Source organism: Pelobates fuscus, chromosome 12 (genome assembly GCF_036172605.1).
Source record: "Pelobates fuscus isolate aPelFus1 chromosome 12, aPelFus1.pri, whole genome shotgun sequence".
Lineage (NCBI taxonomy): Eukaryota > Metazoa > Chordata > Amphibia > Anura > Pelobatidae > Pelobates > Pelobates fuscus.
Window position 1 is genome coordinate 111910278 of NC_086328.1, and position 6129 is coordinate 111916406.

A 6129-nucleotide genomic window follows, 5' to 3' on the forward strand; every position below is an offset into this window, starting at 1 on the left:
TGTGACTGGCCTGAGAGGCAGGCATGAGAAGCTGTCTGTCATTGGATGGCTGCCTGCACTCTACGAAAGGGGGCCTGTGATTGGCTGACTGCCTGTGCTTAGCAATGAGGAAGTGTCACAATACATACTCCATGGGCTCACTGGATGGTCACATGCTACTCATATTTAGAGTCAGTGGAGTGTAGCTGGCTGTGCATGATAGGAGTTCTAGCACACACAAAAAAGGAATCTGGCTGTATCTGTGCATGATATTAGTTCTAGTTCACAAAGGGTGGCTGGCTGTGCATGATAGGAGTTCTAGTCCACAAAAAAAAGTTGAAGGCTCTTCTGTCCTTTGAAAGTATTGTACAGTGTGATCTGTGTTACATGACTGAATTAATTGCCATGTCTTATATGAATTACTTAATTATATAACTGGGATTTATTGTGGGGTATATTCAGTTTTTTTTATATTGGATTTTTATGTGTGAGGTTAATATTGTTGTATTAAATACAAAGACACCTTTCATTCCTCCCAACTGTCCCGGATTTGTATGAGCAGTACTGATTTAGGTCCAACTATTCCGCCATCCTGTTTTTTTTTGTTTTTTGTTTTGGCTTTTCTCTGCTGTCCCACTTTTATGGGATCTCAGGAAAGAAAAGTGTATCAAAAAGTGTATAAAGACTCATCATTTCACAGCATTTTCTCATTAGACACACAACTCCCAATCAGCCAACAGTTCAGCTGTCCCTGTGTCAGGGGTACTGTGGCAATGTGCAATGCAAATACATGTTTAATCATGCTTGCTGCACTCGATATAAAATACAGGCCATCAAGCGTATTGGCAGTTCTAGCTGGCACCGGGATGATATACACGCTTTACGTATTGCCTCTGATGCCAAGTGCGCCAGCCTGCCACGTTCATCCCCGCCACTTCCAGAGTTCCAGTTCTGGTCATGCGAATGCACTTGTGCAGCACTTAGAGCATGGGCAGCCCTGGATGGCAGGCATGTAGCGTGCGTGACAGTGTAAAAAAGTAAGGTGACAAGCGCTTGTGAATAATCTTGTGAAGATCACGTGGGCATTTTGCCCGATCAATAATGGACGTTCCGTTTACCGCCCACGTGATCTTCACAAGATTATGACTTACACGACATAGGAAATGACGTGTCAGGACGCAAAGTGCCAGAACTACAGGAAGTGACGTGTCAGGAAGAATTAACTGGACGGCTCGGACGGAGAATAAATGAAAAATGTAGCGGACATATTGGGTAGGCTTGGAGGGAGTAGTACATAGCCTAGGAGGTGCGGCCATATTTTGGTTGGCGTGACACTTCCGGCTATGACTATATATGGAAGTGGGTGGGATTCTGTATTCATATGTATGTAATTATCCACTTAGTCCCTTGTTATCCTTGGTATATAAGAGCCTTTAAGCTCTTTGTTAAGTTAGATGCACTTGAACAAGACCTTTATAATGGTTGAAACGCGTTGTGCTATAATTGTATTTTATCTGTATATAAATACACATTTTTTTATTTTAAACTACTTGTTGAAATAAATTACTTTCTATATCTACTTTGGAGTCTGCTGCAATTTCACCAGTTCCAAGTTCCTGCGGACATACCTGATGTACCTATACTATATGTCTCAAGGAGGAGACGGTAAGTGCTAAAAGTTTAGAGCCAACTTTCAAAAGGCTCTGAAAATTGTGAGTTTGAAGAAAATCTTTTTCCTCACTTTGATATTGTATATACAGGTCACACTATGTGTGTTTTATCGATTTGTATATAGGTCACAAGAAATACCCGTTCATGTGGTTACCTGAAATACTGTATGTATAAGGTAATACCTATTTCTTTCTGTGTGCGCTAATAACCTTTTTCCTTTTCTTAATCACATTTGTAAGTGTAATAGGTGTCACTACACTTGGGTAATTTAAGCTGCACCAGGTTTGAGAAACCAATAGCGCCCTTGTGTCCTTTATTATTTTTTTATTTATATTATTGAACTTCTGTTAACCCCACAGGCAGCTGTACACGTTTTGATCAAAACAAAATGTGAACAAACCCTAGAATTTTACTATATATCTGTGCAACCATAATTAACCTCTCTAAAATGATGGCACCAACTATTAATTAACCTCTCTGCTAATGATGGCACCAACGATGTTGTCACCTTCTCATCAAGCTGCTTAGCGATGGTCTTGAAGCCCATTCCAGCCTTGTGTAGGTCTACAATCTTGGCCATGGTGGAGAGTTTGGAATCTGATTGATTGATTGCTCTTTTCTGGAACTCTTTTCGGCCAGGCACTCACATGAAACCCGGTAAAGTTTAGACCGCTGCCCGTTCTACTAGAATCAGAGTAACCGGCAGGAGGTGGGCGCTCAGCTCTCCCTCCCTCCTGCCAGGCACTCTGTGTAGCATGGCCGAGTGGAGCAGCGCGCACCGTGGTACAGGAACTTATGTTTCCTGTACCCGGCTGGACTAAAAGGAAGTGCTCACTGAGAGAGCACTTCCTGTCAGTCCGGCCGGGTACAAGAAACTGAAGCTCCTATACCGGGGTCTGCTCCACTCAGCCATGCTACAATAAAGGTAGGAGATTTACTGGGGACCGAGGGGGGAGGGGGGGGGGGAGAGAAAGGGGCACTAAGGGACGGGGGGAGGGGTGCTAAGGAACACAATGGGTCAGGGGTGGGTGGAAGAACACTATGGGACAGGAGGGGGGGGGGGAACACTATGGGACATGGGAGGGGGGTAGGTGGTAAGGAACACTATGGGACATGGGAAGGGGGGATAGTAAGGAACACTATGGGACAGGGTAGCGGAAAAAAGAACACTATGGGACAGGGGAGGGGGTTGGGTGGTAAGAAACACTATGGGACAGGGGAGGAGGGGTGGTAAGGAACACTACGGGACAGGGGAGGGGGGAAAAGTAATCTTCGCCAGTGTACCCGAAAATCCTTGCACTTGCCCTAAATGGGAATGTGTAACAGATATGAGAATCGTTAGGAGCCGAACGATAGCAACGAAAGTGCAATTAATAGAACTAAGTGAAAACTACCGAATGTACACATATATTGTAACAAATGAACTCACAAAAGCACAGGAAAGGGAAAGGATCTCGTGGCTGGAAGCAGGAACCAACTGCAGTGGGTCCAGAGTGGGTGTAGGCCGCAACAGGAGCAGAGACTGGATAGCAGCAGCACGGGATGGACCCGACCGGAAGTGTAGGTTGAGCGGAAGTTCAGGTTGCCATGGATACCACGTCACTCAAATGAAAAAATGGCGCAGGTAAGCAGGGGAGATTGTGTTTTATAGGACAAACTCCTCCCATAAATTCAGGCCTATGGCCTTCCACATATTTTGTTCAGGAGAAACAGGGCTTTTTGCAGATCAAATATTTTCATTTAAAACATAATTTAATATGAATAAATTAATATTAATGTGAATAAAATCTAAAAAAGTGGGAAGTTATGAGTTTATTTTCCATTTATTTCCAAGTTCTACGTGGCATTATAACTGTGAATGTCATAAAATTGTTAGCTTTTACTGTGATATAATACACCTATTTTTGTTTAGCAATGTGTAACAAGGACAACAATACCCCCGCCCCTCCCCCTCATGTACAGGTTTTATGGGGTATTGAAAAGTTACAGGGTTAAATATAGGGCTTGCCCATTTTGTTTTTTTACACATTGAAATTTGCCAGATTGGTTATGCTGCCTTTGAGACCTTATTGCAGACAGAAAGTTAAAATTCCCTCCATCATGGCTTACCATTTGAAAAAGTAGACAAGCCAAGGTATTCATAATGGGGTATGTCCAGCCTTTTGTAGTAGCCACTTAGTCACAAAACCTTGCCAAAGTTAGTGTTCAATTTTTTTGTGTGGCATTTTTCACACAAAAACAGCACTTTCACGGATTGTCATTATACATTTTACTGCTCTAAAACAGTATAGGTTTTATGGAGTTTTGGAAAGTTTCAGGATCAAATATAGGGCTTGCCTGTTTATGTTTTTTTCCCAGTGAAATTTGAGAAAGTGATTTTCTGTGCGTTTGGGAGAGTGTGGGGAGCCTGGGTAATAATATTTCCACTAATATGGCATACCATTTTCAAAAGTAGGCAACTCACGTGTATTCCAAATGGCATATTTTAAGATTTTTGATCTTGCCACTCTAACAGAAATCTTAGTTCATCATAGTGGTAATACTATTATTTGTGCTTTTTCACATACATGAACTCAGTTTTCACAGGACAATTCATATTCCTAATGAGTTAGTGCAATAAAGCCTCAGTATTTTTTATTTAACATTGTCTCATTAATATTGCAGTACCTCCATGTACCAATTTTTCATGTGTTTTCGGTAAGTCACAGGGCCAAATGTATTATATGCCCTTTTCAATTTGTAAAATTGACAAGTGATTTTCTTGGGCTGACGCCTTTGAGACAATATCGCAGCCCAGGAAAGAAAATTACCCCCATGAAGGCATATCATTTTTAAAAATCGGCAACTCAGGATATTCCAAATGGCATAATTTGTGTTATTTGTTCTAGCCACTTTAACACAACTGCTGGCACCATTTGTGGTTTTTCACACACTTGATTTCCATTTTCACAGGAAAATTAATAAACTTGATACGAGCTATTGCAATAAAGCCTCAAGTACCAAGTTTTTTGGGGGGGTTTTCGTAAGTCACAGGGCCAAATATATTAGATGCCCTTCTGAGCTTGTAAAATTGACAAGTGATTTGTGGCAACATGGCACCCTAAGAAAGAAAATAACCTCAAGAAGAAGGAGGTAAACATTTTAACAAATATTTTGAGTTGTTTGGTGTAACCACTTCATATTGGCTGAGTTTAACATAAATAGGGACAGGCAAAGGTCAGGAGAATCTAGAAGTCAGAATAATCGGCAAAAAAACCCAAAAAGCCAAGCCAATAGTCGGCACAGGCAGCTAACAAAGCGTAGTCAGGCGCAGCTGAAATCCAGAAAAAACAAAAACTGCCAAAGTCCCAAACAGAGTGATTTAATAGTTCAGCTCGGTGTGGTAGACTTTTCAACAGTTTGTTAGACAGAGGGTGGGTAGGAATGGACAGGAAGGCCTATTTGCACTTTTATAATCCACTAGAGGTTTACCTACATATCATGTGCACGTGTCACAAAAGAATTCTGTTGGACATTTTATTTTGCAATTTAATTCATAGAGAAGCAGCTACCGTTTTTTTGGGGGGTTTTCTCAGACATCATAAAAGTACACATTAAGCAACATTGCAACTATATCTAGCTGGACAAGTTTGCCTAGAGAACATGGAGAGCTAATCCACTCCTGGCACTCTCAGCCGCCACCATTTAGGTTGAACAGCAAAGTGTCTTCTTCACTACAGTTGTCAGTTTAGTGATCACATTACTTTCTCAATACCTCCACACAGACATAAAAATAGCAAAAGCCTAAAAAAAAACAAAAAAAAAAAACAAAAGACAAACCCAATAAAACCCCCTCACACTACGAATTTAGGAACAGTTTTAGTTTTATTTTTATAAAAGAAAAAAAAAATGTAAGTGCTGTTAACATCTGCTTTTGTAGTTATTAGCATCTTTGCGGTAAATTCAAGTAACAACTTCCCGTACAATTACAGCATCCTTCGGAACTTTTCGTTTTTATTTATTAAAATTAGGAGCTGTACATCCAACAAAGAAAAAGGCGCATTTGCTGAAACGGTACGCGCCATGTATTGGTGAAAATAAGTTTGCTTTGCAATTGGCAAAGAAAAAAAAAATGAACAACTAGTTTGTCCAAGTATCAGTCTCTGCATAGATATGACAAGTTTTCCCGAAATGACACGCACAAAAAGGAAAAAAAAGATATGATTTCTCATCTATAAAACACCTTTTCTTATATCAGATTTGATATTAATACAAGATATTGTTAGAGTATGTATAGATCCAAACTGCAACAAAGTTATGGCACAGACTCTTGAAAATCCATTAACCTCTATTCTTCAGGGTGATCGTTGCGCGACTTATCACACAACATTTTCAAATGATTATCAAGTCGCTGAGCGTAGGTGAACTAATCTGCAGAGTGGAGTAAAAAGTACTTTGTATTTTCTTCTTTTGAAGATATGGAACATTGTTCTTCACAGA